Genomic DNA, 17,483 nt, shown 5'->3' with positions numbered 1-17,483 from the left:
TCGAGAGTTATGACGGGCGGTTGAAGTCGGCGAATAATGATCATTGCCCGACATTTGCTTAGCGTGCGCTGCGATGCCAGCCACCGCAACCACGATTTGATCAGATGGGAAATGCGTGTGTAAAGAAGTTACGCACTTCCGCGTTTGCTTTTAGGGGCGAAGCTCTTATGGTCCATCCTCCGTTGGTGCATGTAGCCACCGGTGGCACATACCCGCTCTAGAGCGGGTATGTGCCACAGGGGATGCGAGATGGCGGTATTTTGAATGTTCACTAGATAGACGCGCGGACGAACGTACAGACAGACAGGCAGACAGATGGACGGACGTGCGGAGCGGGTATGTGCCACAGAGGATGCGAGATGGCGGTACTTGGAGTGTCCACTTGAAGGACGCAAGGACGAACAGTCACGGACCGATGCACGGACAGGCGGACGGACGCATGAATGGACGCACGGATGGTCGCGCGAACGGACGGACGGTTGCAAACCGACCTACAACTCTTTCATTGAAAATTTTTTATCCATGTTCGTTCCTTGAAACGTTAGTGAATTAAACAGATCTAAATAAACAATATTTGAAAACACAAAAAATAGTCTAACTCCAGGCAACAGTGAGCAACATGCTTTTTGTCGCGCCGTAATTGCGTGTGCCGGCATATTTTTAAACTCTGGATAAAGCTACCTGGCACACCCTGTATAAGTCAGCCCAACACACTACGGATCGGTCTAGTAAATACATGGAAATAACTTTTTAACTCTTGCTTCAATTCAGTAACCGTTGATTAGGCGCCCTATACCATATTCATATTGGAACCCCAACAGCTGGACAAACCGCCCCTGCGCGCGGAGAAAAAAGGTATGCGCAAATAATCAGCTGAAGATTGCGAAACGGTTCCAACTAAATCTCGTGCATAAGGGGCATGCAGAATGAATACATTACTCTCGGCATATATAGCGCGACTAAAGTGATTCAAGAACAATATTCCGGTTATTACAGGAACACACACGGAGAAGAGAACAAGTTCTAGTTTTAGGGCGGCCATAGTTAGGCTCTCATTTTGTCAAACTTGAACCACGCTTCGGGATTGGTACCACAAGAGCAAGCCTTAATGTATACTCGCGGTCTGCTGTCGTGCAGGATTCCCGAGATATTATTGCGCGCGTGTTGTACTTCCTCATTAGCGGTAGCTCACTCAGCGGAAAATAAACAAACCAATTACAAAAATGGAGCTGAGAAGCACATGCAACGCGTGGCGCAGATAACTGCGGTTGTCTGCTACACGGTGGGTACCAAATTACGGGAAGGCAAGTGCAGCCGAGAAAGAATGTACAGCACATAATAGGAGCTGTGATAAAATTAAAAAAAAATTCAGGCACACAGAGAGGAACCACGCTGGCGCAAAAAAATAAATAACTAAGGCCTCCACCATGCAGCTCATAAAGAACACACAAAATGTCGCAACTTCATCTTTTTTATCTTCCTTCAGGGATATCTGGAGCTGAGGAAACACTTCTATGCCGCCTGTGGCTTGGAGTGGCCTTCGCGAACGCACACTCCTATCTCATTGGAATGGCCAGCTCTTCTACATGTACTTACTGCAGCTGCGAAGAAACCATCGCACACCCTCTATGTGAGTGCACCCATTTCAACGCGCCAAGACAAGAACTGACTGCAGTTCTGGATAGCCTGGATGATCGGCCTTTGTCGAAACAAAAGATTCTGGGTCATTGGCCGAGTGCATCCTCATCCCAGAAGGCTTTGAAAGCTTTACTGCGCTTTTTGCGGACAACTGGCCTTAGAGACACACTTTAGTGTCTTATACTCTTTAATGTTGCCTTTCCTCTGTCGCAATTTTTTCGTAATTTCTCTCTCTTTCCCTTCGCAACATTTCTTTTTATCATCTGTTATTCGCTTTCCCCTTTCCCCAGCACAGGATAGCCAGCCGGTCTAAGAACGGGCTAACCTCCCTGTGCTTCCGCTTAAACTTTCCTCCGGCTCGCGGTGGCTGCGATCATCTAAGGCAGAGGCTGTGAAATGGCGGTTCACCCAGGGACTCCAGGGAGTCCGCAAAGCCATTTTTGGGCGTCAGCGAAAACCATCCTCGAAAAAACAAAACAAAAAACAGCGTTTTTTAACGGCCCCTTTTGTTTTTGATAAGCTTCATTCGCATTGCGGCGCTGCTGACATTTTTTCTTTTCCATGAGTGACAATGAAGCTTTGTTGCAGTTTTCTATTACATATGCACGTGAGCATGCTTTTTGTAAGCTCCCATATTTGAAAAGCAAACATAACTACAAACAGATCGAATGTGGCTGCAGACAACACAACTTATCGGCAAACTGTAGATAACGATCCGGCGTGGCTAATTTGACCGTCATTTGTCAGGGAGAAATAAAAGGGGAGATCCTATAGTGCTAACGGCAGCCGCGGCTTCCAGTATAGGCTGGCGCGTTTCGTAACGTGGTATAGGGGCAAGCATCTGATACACATGTACACAGACACCTATTGTATACCCCCCCCCCCCCCCCGAACAACGCTTGACAAATGAGGGCGAGCACGACGAAGGGAACGCCGGATCCCTAATTAACGTGCCCTGCAGCCAAAAATGATCCTGTAGAACACGTTATTTTCTGGCGGTATTGTATACAAGTACGCTGTCAACTGTACGTCGACGTTTATGCATGAAGAACCTAAGCTACGGCGGACGTCGGGAATGTTTATACAAAAGAACGCAGTCAACTACGTAAGCAAAATGAGCTAACCACAGTGCCCGCGGGCAGTATACACAGCACCACCAGTATACACAGCACTACTGACATACTTTCTTGGGCACACAGTCGCAGTGCAGTCCTTCACATCAAGAGTTCACGATCGATCGGCTAAAATTTAAATTATGAGGATTCCCGTCCTGAAATTGCATAGTGGCACGTTATGAACGACGCCGCAGGAAAAAAAAAAAAACGCCCTTTCTTGTGCATATTGGCTAGCCACGTAACACTATACACTCTCTTCGTAGAGTCGTGTGACCCCCAAAGAGACTTGACGTGACGCGAAAGAACAGTGAACGATCGTTTTTGAACTGTCTCCTTCGCGACCGTTAGTTGAACCCGGGCCCTCGTGCTCAGCGGCACAACAGAAGTGTAGCAGCTTGGGCTAGTAGTTGGTATGGCATGAGGATAGTAATAGCGCGAGAACAAAACGACGACACAGAGACAAGTGTCTTTCGTGTCCTTCTTGTCTCTGTGTCGTCGTTTTGTTCTCGCGCTATAACTATCGTTATCGGCACAACAGAGCTACGGCCGCAATAGTGACGGAAGAAACAGAACGCTCAAATCACTCGGATGTTTCGTTCAGAACGGTGCGTGGAAACAGATGTGCACGGTTTTGCCAATAAAGTCTAACATGGAGGCGTTTGCAATGCGCCATGAAATGATCCAAACACACAACAGGTGTTCGTGTCAGAAAGAGTGTATATATAGAAAGAGCGCGGCGAGCTGCCTGCCGTTGCAATGACAGCCGTCGCTAGGAGACGGTTTGTTATGAAAAAATTGAACGCGCCATTAAGGCTGAGAAGCATGCACTAACGACGCCAAAACGAGAGGCAAGGCGCGAACAGCGGGCACGACTATGACCGCGACAACAGCTATGGGCAGTCAACAAAAATAAAGGACGATGCGAAGCCCGTAAGCGCTAAGAGCGGCAGGAATGTATACGCTGCTGTTGATTCCAGTTAGAAAGGACACCAAGGAGGAACTCTATAGGCCAAGTTGACGCCTAAGAAAAGTACACGCAAGAACACACGCGACACAAAAAGATACAGCACTTGAAATTTCTCGTGTGTTTTTGCGGTTACCCATCCTAATCATGAACACTCTCCTAAGCCAAGTTAACGGTATATACTATATAGTAATGTACTCCCAACAGCAAAAGTTTCGGAAAGTTGGCTCCACAATAAACGCGAATTTCTTCTCTATTGGCACGCAATGCCTCTAATCTGGCCGGTTAATGTGTATGTTGAAATACCGGCTACAGACTGAAACATTTATTTGGAGGTTATGTTCCCAGACGAAGCGAGAATGTGCCTCCCTAGAACGTTTTATGTCCAACGGAGTTCTGATATTGGGTCTATTTATATATAAAAAAAATATCGGTCGATAAAGGGTTAACTATAAGCACCAGAAAACATAAAAGACTGTCCTCTGTCTACTACATTTCGCAACGATTTTGACGCAAGACGTCACGGATTCCACTTTGTTATCCTGCCGCGTTACGTCCAAACTGAAGCCACGAAAGCTTTCTCAAAACTGACAAAAGTAAATATTTTCTTTCGCCTGTTTTTTTTTTCGTAGTATCATGTATTTTTTTTAATGAACAAGGAAGTCTCGCCATGCGAGCGCCGCCAAAATTAGTGAAGTCATGGCTGGTTAGTGCAGAAAATACGGCGTGGCGTCACCACAATGTCCATTGCTCTGCCGTCTTTCCGGCGCCTATCATGCGTATACACTCGCAGCCTGACACTTTCATTTCCTGCCTACACAATTAGATTATGAGAGCTACGTATGTAATGTAGCTTTCACGGATACGGCAGCTATCGAACTTCTCGAGAAAAAGAAACAGCTGTTTGGGCCCTATAAATACGTCAACTGCGCCCACAACAAGCTATAGCTTGTTGTGGGCGCAGTATATATATATATATATATATATATATATATATATATATATATATATATATATATATATATATATATATATATATATATATATATATATATATATATATATATATATATATTTATATATATATATATATATATATGCATGGTGGTCTAGAAGTCATGTAGCGTTGCAAGTAGTCAAGTAGATCCTCCATGAGCGGTCACGTGGTTTATTTCGACGTTTCGGCCTAGAGTCTGGCCTTCATCCTGATGGCCTTCATCCTGATGAAGGGCAGACTCTAGGCCGAAACGTCGAAATAAACCACGTTGTGACCGCTCACGGAGGATCTACTTGTGTATATATATACATATATATATATATATATATATATATATATATATATATATATATATATATATATATATATATATATATATATATAAATGAGAGGTTTTCACCGTATACGCTGTCCCTGCATCAAATGTACATAATCTTTAAAGACCCATGCAAGTAAACCGGAAAAAGCGCAGAAACATTTGTTTTATTGGAGTGCCACGTTTTAAAACTATCGAAGGATAAGAAACACTAAACTTCACACTATACGTATTCGGTTGTCACTGCCTTTGTTAATTAAAACTAAACTTTAGGTTGCAGTATAAAATATATCTACGCCTCCTATACAATGACCTAAATGTATTTAAATCTCTAAAAGTCCAGTTCACGCACGCGTTGACTCTGGCATGGTCGCGCGCCTGCGCTGTTCGGAATCAAGCACAAGTCGTTGCACCATTTTTCACCGACGGTACTCGCTAACAAAACACGTTCCAAACCAAAGCTAACTTAATGAGTCGAAAACTCCATTAACTCGCCGCCGTCGAAGACCTCCCTATCTACTTTCCTTTATATTCCCGATAAAGGAGACTAAATAATTTTGAAAGAATCCACTCCGCATAAAAGCGACTCCATCAAGGTATCGATAAAGCAAAGCTTTCTATGCTATACAGAGCGTCCTTACAATGGTAGATCGAACTGGTTCTGACTACAATGAACGACGTTTCACATATTATCAATTGCGATATTTAAACCAGTAAGGAACCTTAACGTAGCTGGCGTTGCCTTCTAACGCCCGACTTTATCAGCATTCACTGTAACAAACGAGTGGTTAATCAAGGACGCGGACGCCATGGTAAGATCAGGAAAGTGTCCTGCGAAGAGAACACTAACGAGGGAGAAAACGGTACCGTGAGATAACTTAACGATAACGTATACCTTATATCTAGTGAAACAGCGTATATACGTTCTCTAAAGAGTTTATAGCTGTCCGACGATTACTTCAGGCGCGAGCGTCAACAAGTCACCCGCTACGGGGGTCTAGTGGTTGTGGTGTTGCACTGCTGATCCGAAGGTCCCGGGATCGAATCCCGGCCGCGGCAACCGCATTTCGATGGACGCAAAACGCCGGGGGCCCGCGTGCTTAGATTCAGGCGCGCGTTAAAAATAGTCCAGGCCCTCCTTTATACGGCTTTTATCAGTATCCACATCGTTGATTTGGACCGAAAGAAATCCCAAGAATTATGAAATCACCATGTCGTGATTTAATTCAAGTTACGCTGCACCGATGTCAGCGAAAACGCAGACGAAACTTCCACAGAGCCAGGATTGGATGCGGTACTTCGCGAAACATTCTACGAGGAAGTTTGATGTCTAATTAATATTAAATCGTGCAACGTACTTTAACTGATTATGAAAAACGGGGTATTACGCACAGACGATTAATTTTAGCGACCTGCGTCTTCCTGATGACAAACGATTTTTGTTGTTGTTGCATGCAGCACGCGATACGGTACTGAGAGAAAAATGACAAGGGAAAGCAACGGCAAGCTAATGGACGACATTTGCTCGTTGAAAACTCGTTACCGTAGCGAAGGTAAAACGTATAGTACAAAGATAAGGCCGGAACTCAGAAGCGCGAAACTAGCGCTTCGAGGCGAGTAACAAATGCGAAAAAAAAATAAATAAAGAAAATGAGTTTGTTCAAAAGCAGGTGTTTTGTGAGGTATACGTATGCGGCTTTTTGCGAATAAGTGTTCTGCGTGTTGACCGTAGGCTCCGGGTTACATTTTTTTTTTTTGGGGGGGGGGGGGCAAAAAAAAAAAAAAGGCGTGACCATTCGCACAAAGTGTCCAGGAGTGCGCGACGTGCTCGTCTTTTACAGTTTACAACTCGACTGAAAGGTTGCTGTGCCATTCTGTCTGTCTTACAGGCAGCGTTCGCTAGCCCACCTAAAGGGGAGTAGTGTATTCATTTAAAAGTTAGCAAAGGAAATTGAGCATTAACAAAAGCACAAGTTTAAACGCAGGATGGCGTCGTATACTAAAAGCAGCACGCAGGACTATCTCGCAAATGTACCCGTGGTAGCAGCAAAAAGTCACAGATTTGCCGCAAAGGCGAAGCAATGTCGCGAGATCGAATCCCGGCTGCATTTCCGATGGAGGCGGAAATGTTGTAGGTCCGCGTGCTCAAATTTGGGCTTACGTTAAAGAACCCCAGGTGATCGAAATTTCCGGAGCCCTCCACTACGGCATCTCTCATAATTATATGATGGTTTTGGGACGTTAAACCCCACATATCAATCAAGGCGAATCAATGAACGCGATAGCAACAAATTGAAAGGTCACGCGAAAAATAGCAAGCAGATCGAAACATGCCCCGCGTTTCTCACGCACAAATAACGCACGAGGCGTACTCACAGGTACACATTAACGCGAAAAAGCATCTCAGTTGTTACTTCACAGTGTCTGAAAAGCGCGCCCCTTTTTGCAAACGGAGACTGTCCTACGAGTGCGGTGACCATTTTGCGCCCGGCAACTACAACAAAATCGTTCCGATGAAAGCCCAAGGTTTACGATTGTCCCCACCGCGAGAGCGTCGCCTCTCCACGGGGTAAAGTAACGCGTGGGATGAGAGCGCGCGCCACCGCGTCGTGACGATCTGGCGACGCGCGCTCATTGCGCCATCTCGCTGGTAGTGATGAAAACACGACAGTAGTTCCTAAGCGACGCCCATAGCCAGCGGTAAGTGGTATAGATATGAATAGCTTGCCGTTCGACCGTTGAAGGAGATCGTAGCTCATTGGCTAACACCTCGCACTAACAATTCGGAGGTCGGAGGTTCGATTCCGCACGCCGGAGTCTTTTTCTAAATTATTTTTCTTTCCTGCGTTTCCATATTATAGACACGTATAGGTATACGGTGAATGACGCCGACGGAAAAATCCAGCCAAGAGTGTCCATATAATTGCTATCGCAATAAAACGTTCGAAGTTCTTTGGTATAGGTTTGATGGTTTATGGGGTTTAAACTAAAAACCGACTCAGGGTATATAGTACACCGTAGTGAATAATACCGATCAGCTGCGGTTCTTAAACGTGCACTGACGTCCCACATTACAGGGGCCCGTAGCGCTTCACCTCCATCGTACTGCGAACGCCGCCGGGATCGAACGCACCTTTTTCAGGTAAGCAATCCAGCACCGTACCACGACTTGGGACATCGCGACGGCTTAATAGCGACTTCTCGATCCTTGAGCGCCTGAATGTCGTCTATTAGAAAGCGTCTCGTATGGCGCCTTTGGATAAACAATAGAATATTTGCGTACCCCGTCCCTTCAAAATCCTTGCACTCATCTGCAAGGGCCCGATTTCCCCGCCCAAACATTGGATAGCCAAATCTATACTTTCGATTGGGAAGAAGTGCGGGCACAAAGTGCGCACTGACCCAAGAAGCCACGGCTTCCAGCTTAGAAGCACTGGCGAAAGAAAGAAAAAGAGAATCCTGCCAGTGAACCGCATGCGAAAGCACTCCCCTTACGCACAATTTGCTAGGCGAAGCTTCCCTCTTAGTGCAGCAGACGGTTCCCCACCGGCAGCGCGCCTGGCAGGCACGGTGCTCCCGATTCCCGCGCGCGACAAAGGGAGCCGCACCGAGGGTTTCCACACGCGACTCCGAAGGCCACGGGTCTGTGCGCTCGCTGTCAGCGACGCGTGGCTTTATGTCTGACTCAGCGTGGCGCCGCGGGAGGAGAATGCAAACGACGCGGGAGAAGAAGAAGAAGGGTGGTGGTGACAATCCGGGGCTCACCGCACAGGGTGCGTGGCGCGGGCATTTGAGCCTCACGCGCGACCACGGGACGACGACGCTCGCCGGGTTTCCAGGACTAGGCGTCTATACGCGGCGACATGCAACGTAGGCGACGACGACGACGACGGATGAACAGGCGCTGCCTCCTCCCCGAAGACAGCGACGGCAGGACGTGGGCGAAGACGACGGTCGACGAATGCTACTGGTCCAGTGCAAGAAGCTCCCCTTCGGCATAACCGCGGGGTCCTCAGTCGGAAACGACACAACTGAACGTGGCAGCGCACGCCAAGGAACTGCACGCACACGCAAGCACACACACACACACGCACGCACGCCCACGCTAAGCGAGCGTGCGAACGCGACGCCGTACGAACTCCACCGCCGGCGTCCAGAACTTTTCGACACGAAAAAAGCACGCTCGTCGAAGTCACCGGTAGCCGGCCGGCCGGCTTGATGGGCTGTGCCGCGTGTCTGAAGCGTCGCCGGGACTCGACCCGGAGGGGAGGAGAGGCGCCCGAGTCCGCTCGGATCGATCGGGCGCATGCGTTGTCGGCGGTAGGGGCGGACGCCGCGCGCTAGGTTCCCCCGCCGTATACGCGCGCGCCGCCGCCGGTGTAACTTGCCTGCCGCCCGCTGCCTTCTGGCGTCAAGCCGGCTCGTTCAAAGATTCATGCGAGGACGAGCTAATAGGCGCCCCGGGCACTGTCTCTTGTGCACCGACGGCACGGCGGGGCTCGTGAAGGAGGAAGCGTGTATATACTCGGTAACACGCGATGCATATGCAAGATTCAAGGGTGCAACTATACGACTCCGAGACATCGCCGTTAAGCATAACGAGCGAATAAAAGCGCGCCCAGCTAGGCGTCAGAGTCAATTAGCGGAGAAACACGTCGCATCGCGGTCCGATATAGCGGCTCGATTTCGCCCGCTATTGGGCCGCTCGATTGAATAGGGAGAGCCGGGAGTGAGCATCGATTCCACCGCTTCCTTTTTTTCGCGACACTGGTTTTTCGCGTTAGACGCGCACCTCGCAAAAGGTGCATCTCCTTTCCTTCCGCGGGCATCGAGCGGCGGCGAACAGGACGAAGCGAACGGAGAGGTGGCCCCCTCATGCTCGGGCGACCGCGTTGGGAGGCAACCGACTGAATGATTGGGCCGGCGCTCGCTCGACCCATTCCAAACACGGAGACACCAATTGCACTGTCCACAAGCACACCCCGTATATACACAGCGCGGAGCATTTTGCTGCTTCTTCAGCTCAAGGAGCATAGCGACTGGTGCCCCGGTACGTCAACCGGCATTGGAGTACAAGAGCTCGGAAACAGCGGAAATGAGTCAATGCCACCTGGTAATGTATATATCCACTCGCGGAACAATCACGTCCAGGTTCTGATAAAAAATTACTTTTTAATGAGTATTGAAGTTATGAAGCAAGCATTAAAAAACTCGCAAAAGAAAACGGCCATTGATAGCTGTGTGGCGTGCGTGTGATTGAGAGAGACCGATGGTATGCCAAATATTACGCGTTGATGTTGACCGAGGACACCATACGAGCAACCGAACGCGGTTCGGGCACCGCATGTGTTCTTACCAAAAGGGGCATTTTGCAACTTCTCGGCACGCGGTCGATCGGCGATTGGATTCTGAGCGTGCGCATAGAATGGCACTAAACGCTTTGCTCTCGGATACGACACGACCGTTCCTTGCGCATTCGAGCGATGCGCGGGAAGCGACTAAAATAACTACCACCTAAAGCAATCACCATGTACGGAAGGCTTAGTTACGCACTTCTCGGAATCTGCCACCCACGTCAATCGGCCATCTTGGGAATAGCGACCGCAAATAACTGCCGAAACGGCGCTGCAAGCGTCTTCTTCCACACGTGCTACAAGCGTTAACTTACGCATTACACACACACACACACACACACACACACACACAGATAATAATGACGAAAAAAAGGAAGCTATAGACAAGCTCACTCTGATTTCTCACGAAACAACGAGGAACGCATATGGAGTGTCATGTTTGACCTTCCGCTAAAACGAGCGAGAGGCGGCGAGACGAAATATTCAGCTTCCAAAACTTGCCATTCGAAGAACCTCACATGCACGCGCCAGAAATATGGCGCCCCCCACAAATCTCTTAAAGGGGAAGACGCCATAGACCTCCGTAAAATTCAAACGGAAGTTTATCCAAGTTTATTACGACCGCACAAAATTCATCCAACTTTGTATGGGCGCGATAATCCGTGCTGTCGTGACTCGCCACCGACCCTTTACCATATCTCGTGGAGTTGTGCTAAACGGCCAAATGAACTTGATCGCTTACAGCGTAAGTATAGAATGGAAAACTCTTTGGAGCAATGGGAGGCACTCCTCGCTAGCTCGGACCCGGAGACGCAACTGGCACTCCTGGACCACGTCCGGCAGGCGGCGCAAGCCAGTGGAGCCTTGGACATGGGGCCCCAACCATCTAGCTCCTAAATTCCTTCTTTTTCAACCCAATAAAGTTATTTCTCTCTCTCCCTCTCTCTCACGGGTGCCGCATGTCGAGCGCACGTTCGGCGGAAGGACGTAACCAGTTTTTGACCTGAAATTTCGAACGCTCGAAAAAGTCTAGCATCAAGCAAAATTAATATAAAAGCCTAGTTTCACTGGAAAATTTTACACTCGAAATGCGAGCAGATTTGGGTGCACATCAAAGATAACCAGGTGGTCGAATTTTTCGGAACCCTCCACAATAAGGCATCGTTCATAATCATATCGTGATTTTGGGACGTTAAACTCCACATATCAATCAATCAATCAATCAATCAATCAATCAATCGAAATGCGAGCGGAGGGGGCAACGAAAAGCTAAGAAAATAAGCTTTGCTGATTTGGGAATGTAACCAATCTTGACTGAAGTGTGTTGACAAATCCACAGTCCACAGTGGATGACGCGCGGGCGGCTGGATAATGGATAAAGAGACGCGTGTACTACAACAGTCATTTACAACCTACGCCCGCACACTGTGCAATGTCATCGCGCGTTAAAAAACCTCAGAAGATCAAAATTTCCAGAGCCCTTTAAAACGGTATATTTCATAATAATATCGTGGTTTTGAAACGTAAAACGCAGATATTATTATCGTCTATAGAACATGCAGGAAAAATAACAAGCTTCACGCACAGAACTGCAGTGCCCCTGCCCATCCACGCTGTAACATAGCCGTGCCAGCTTGTTGATTATCATTCGAAGCGTTAAGTACCTTCTCTTCGCTAATGAAAACTCTGCAGGCACAACATACGTTCATCGTTTCTGACGGAAATATTACTTCTGCCTCACAAACGATGACATAATCCCTGACAAAGTTTGCCAGGGATTCCATTTAAACCAAGAAGCGCAATCGTATATCCGTACGAAAAATGAACGCGAAATACTGTCAAAGCTGTGCAATTAGCGAACGTAATTGGATGGGTAAATTATACCCAAACTATCTTTCTTTCTTGCTCTATTTTCTTTCCAGTCGCCCATTTCCCTACCGCATAGTGCAATAACGGATGCCTTCTGGCTAACCTACCAGCCTTCATCAACTCTTTATATATGTTTTGCAGAGACAGCGGTGACGCTGGGCAGTGCCTAGATATTTTTCTTCCTTAAGTTGTTACCGGCCACAGTAGCCCAGTTTACTGTTCCCGAGCGCTAAACTGACGGCATACAAACGCAAGCAAATGGAGGTGCATCGTTCATTTAACAAAGAGACACGGCACGCATCATGCCGGAAGTGGGGCCGAGTAGTGCGCAGGACGAAAGAGAGAGAGAGAGCAGGGGGAGGGGAACTGGGCAGTGTGGTTAACTAAATGCTATAGTTTGAACTAGTGGTGCAGTGGAGCGAGGCTTTAGTGGAGCGAAGCCATAAACAGGAGGATAAAGTTCGCCGAATTTCAGCTACGGACGTCCGCAACAGGAAAAGAGGAAAGCGGGCGGTCTGAAGCCGGACGGAAGTCGGAAGCCATTGAGCACGGAGCTGCATTAATTAGTAAACCGATACGATCCCGCTGGGTAACTCGGACGATCGAGTGACTGCGCATCTGGCGGTGACGAAACGCTATTTACAGCGCAGGCTGAACCTACTGCGCATGTTCAGAATCGTAAATCTATAGACAGCTCGTCGGAATGCTTCATCAAGTTGCGCCAGAAGTTTTAAAACATCGTACTTTCTGCTATGCATTTCAACGTTACAATAATCATCGCCATCGTCGTATTTCGGGTCCACCGCAGGATGAACCGCCTCGCTCATCGGTTTTTAATTAACCCCACCCTGAAGCGCCAGATGACACCATTCTACATGACTGCGAGTTTCCCGATTTTATCACGCGTGCAGAATATATTCTACATAGTCCTGAGTGAGGAGGGACGGGGGGCGGGATCAACTATCTGATCGAACCCGTTGAACAATCTTCGGACATGCGCCGCCGTGGGCGAGACATCGTCAACGTGGTGCGCCTGAAGGCTTATTATGACCCGCTCATAATAACAAGCTGTTAGGTCGCCAGGCGGCTCCCTCTTCGACTCCGGGGTAATTGTAGCGAAGCCTCCGAACTATGAAATGGGTCGAACTCTTGAGTACCTTCTAGTGGGGCTACCCAACAAGGACGCCGCTCGCGCTGAGAGCCCGTGCTTGGCCGTTACTGTCGCCATTGTGCTTGCTCGCTGTGGGCCGGCTAATAAACGCCTTAACAGGGCGTTAGCTTAGTATATACGAGCTTCTGGCTACTGTTCCTCCTGATAATCGCATGCACTCTCATCAAAAGTGCGTCACTAGATGTCGAATGCCACGTCTCACAGAAATGTCAATGAACTTTCTTCCTGACTGGCGAGAGCCCTATAGGAACACGTCGTCGTTTTCGAAGCTCGCCTGCAGTGTAAAACGTTTCTTTCGTACATTGCGAAGCAAACACTTCTTTTCCGCGACGTCCAAAACCAGTGTCACATACACCACTAAGCTGTCCACGTAAACATATATAAGGTACAAAGCGAGAAAACACACCATACAGTCTTGAATAAACTAAGGCCATGGGCGTAAGCGGAGTTGTTTATAATGCGGTAAATACTAAAGCATCTTGTTTATGAGCAAATTCTTCGACCTATGCCGATTCGATGTGAAGTTTTGCGGGCCGCCCTTTAAGAGATTTTGGATTGTGTCCACACAGTGAGCAAAATATTTTTTTTTTTCTGGCTTCTCAATCGTTATAGCCACACGACTTCAACACACAGCCAGTTATTGGTAAGCATTATACGCGATCTACCCGACTTAATTTTCTTTTTGTTGAAACCGTTCACTCGTTAATACACAGCACCGTTTTATATTTCTTAACATTACACCAAATATACCTAGTTGCACGGCTCACTACGCAGACATCACGACTCGTTAAAGTGCTAGAAAGAAGAGAGAGAGAGACAGAGAGAGAGAGCCCCGGCCCACGAATAATGCGCGTGCCTGAGCTACTACAGCACTCTCGTACGTGGACCTGCAGCACATTTTTCGCATGCGAGGACAACTCAGCAAGCTCAGTATATGTCTTCCGGAGACTCGCTAATGCCCAGGTGTTCACTGTGTTTATGTGTGTGGTGAAATATGAACACTGATGGTTTCTTTCTTTCTCTCTCTCTCTTGGTCTCTTAATCCCCTCATCATATTTAAGGTAGCGAACCAGGCGTAGTCTAGTTAATCTCATTGTCTTCCTCCACCCCTCTTCTCTCTCCATCACTATTTTTTGCTCTTTCAATTTCCTGGCAACGCCTAATAACAGTCCTTTGAAATGAGGCGCGAGAATATACCACGGCGACATGCTCACTAGGACACCCCGAAATGAAAAAAAAAAAAGATCACTCATACAGTGGCTCTTGTAAATGCCACACGTTACGAGGAGGACGATAAATAAAAGAGCGCGTCCCCGGGAAACAACGATCCCTCTTCAGAAGGGGCGGACAGACAAAGGAAGCGAGGCGAGAAGAAAGGGACTCGGCACGCTGCATGAGCAACTCCCCTAAATAGGGTCTGCAGGCGCGTGCGCTTCATCAGCGCATTGTGCGCTCGTTCAGGAAGATGCGAAGCAGAGATGTGGCAGTGTGGCGGACACGGTAACGAATGGTGCGAGGACGCGTTCGGGAGATAAAAAAATTAAACACGGCGAGAAAGAAACGGAGCTATAAAATGGGGCGGCAAATCGAGTGTGGAATGCGTCGGCGGCAGCCATATGGTCGGAACAACGAACGCCCTCTGATCAAGGGCGGCGGCACGGGCAATCGGCGGCAGCTGTCACGCGCACGGACCTCAGCGGCAACGCCTTGGCCCCCCCGGCGTCATAGAAGAAGACATACACAAAACGTTTTCATTTTTCGGCTGGTGACGATTCACTGATAGTGACAGGAAGACACGGAATATCATGATAAGATAGATAGATAGATAGATAGATAGATAGATAGATAGATAGATAGATAGATAGATAGATAGATAGATAGATAGATAGATAGATAGATCAACAGATCGATAGCTAGATAGATAGATAGATAGATAGATAGATAGATAGATAGATCGACAGATAGACAGACAGATAGATAGATAGATAGATAGATAGATAGATAGATAGATAGATAGATAGATAGATAGATAGATAGGTGACGCTTACGGTATTAGTCACGTTCCCTGGATTCTGGTCGCGAAGTCGCTCTTAACGTACTGTTCGGCACAAATATTTCCAATATATGCCTTAGAATCGCCCTACGTAAGCGACGTGACCTTTCGTCGTTGCATCGCCTGTTGCGGGTGTGTTTCTCGCACTCAAACAGCTTGCGCTCAGTACTGCACATACGCCAATGAACGTTGAAGCATAAGATAAAAGCGAAACAAATATATCAGCCTTATTTTAAAAAAACTAGCCTTTGCGAGAAAGAAAAATACTACGATGGAGTTGAATGTGCGCGAGCACGCCAAGAAATCACGCGAAGCTGTCATTTATCTTCGATCAATAATAATGGCCTCGTAGACAGCGAATCCACCCTATCGCATTACTCGCCGTTGCCTTAGCGCGCTTTTCGTATTCTTGTGGCTCTACAATTGCTAAATCATTCTATGCAGAACGCAAGCGCGCACTCTGACGCAGTTACAACATACAGCGAACACGGACGAGCTCTTGAAAAAAAAAAGAGAAAAAAAAAAAAACCTCGCAAGATGACGTTACGAATAGCTCGTCATACGATATACCGTTCCACGCCCACGGGCTTAGACGAGGACAGGACAAACAAACTCTCATGTATACCAACCACCAGAGAACGCGTGCGCGAGTTATAAAAAGCATCCGAGGCGCGGCCGTCTGCAGGAAATGCAAGGTCCTCCCGCAAGGGTGGCCAGCGCCGTGTAATAAGCCGTCTTTACGACAGCGCAAAAGGATATCGTACGGGAAGCGCAACACCGCAGCGTGCCTGCCCTCATACACGATGACCGTCGCGACGCTCGCGGTCTTCCTCAACTGCATCGTCTGAAAGCACTTCCAGAGTCGAGCAGGCGCGTAATGTGCGAGTTTATGCACTGTGCACGGCGCGATCTTTCCGAGGAAGCACGAAAGAAAACCGCAAACGTAGTCGAATAGGTTTTATTTCGGCGTATGCCATAAGCAAAGAGGGCGCGAAGCGAGAGCTCGTTCCGCGGCATACCTACCAATCCCAAATGCCGTCGGCTTAAACCCCGAAGCACGTTGGCTGCAAGGCTCTCCGCAAACGCCGATTATTCGGCCGACTGCGGCCATATAACGAAAGTGGGGGTACGTACGTCCGTACTCTCTCTAGGGGAAAAAAAGAGAGAAAAAAGAGTTATTTCTCCTTGTGAGTCCTGCCTTGCTACGTAATATGAGTCCGTTTAAAGAGATGCAGTTAACTTTCTTCAGGGTCCCACGAGTCTCCGACGAGAGTACAACGATCACCGAAGAGAGTTCAGGCGCTCTTTAAAGAGAGTAATATACGCAGACTTCTTTTGAACAGAGTCAAGGGAGTCTCCTGACTCCCAAAACAGAGTACCCTCTCCTTCCTTTCTATTCAGAGCGCGTGAGCTGACAGCACAGCCAGTATCGACTGCTTTTATCGTGCGCGGCATGCACACAAGTCGCTGCTAAAGTCACGAAGGCGTGTCGTGCGGGTGCTGGATGCCTGGCGCGTGCCTTGAATAAAAGAAGAGAGAGAGAAAAAAAATTGAAAAAAATCGTTCCTGCTGCGCTTTCAATCGGATCGGCGGGCACGAAATAACCATGGTAGGCACGTGCGGCAAACGACTTTGTTCTGTTGTTGAGAGATTGAAGGCTATACACGCAGCTGACGTGCCCTTTTCAGGCGGCCTGCGATCAGTCGTTATGGAAACCGCATTCGTGCAATATCCCTTCTCTTCAAAGGCCTTTGGACGCTCCATCGACTACATACACTGTTTCGAGCAGCATATATCATGAAGCGGAACGCAGTTTACGGCACAAAGCTGGGCCCTGGAACACTGCGAGCAATGATCTTCGCGTGTTTGTAACGGTCTTTTAAACGAACTTTCATAATAATAATAATAATAATAATAATAATAATAATAATAATAATAATAATAATAATAATAATAATAATAATAATAATAATAATAATAATAATAATAATAAGTCTGAGGTCTTA

At 47.7% G+C, this 17,483-nt stretch overlaps 1 protein-coding gene across 5 annotated transcripts in view; it reads right to left on the bottom strand.

Moving 5' to 3' along the window:
• Positions 1 to 17,483, bottom strand: part of dlg1 (MAGUK family member discs large 1) — a 327,017-nt gene that overhangs the window by 25,435 nt on the left and 284,099 nt on the right. The window lies entirely within an intron of this gene.

Source organism: Rhipicephalus microplus, chromosome 1, assembly GCF_043290135.1.
Source record: "Rhipicephalus microplus isolate Deutch F79 chromosome 1, USDA_Rmic, whole genome shotgun sequence".
NCBI lineage: Eukaryota > Metazoa > Arthropoda > Arachnida > Ixodida > Ixodidae > Rhipicephalus > Rhipicephalus microplus.
Note: the sequence above shows the minus strand (reverse complement) of the source record. Positions and strands in the feature narration are given on the sequence as shown.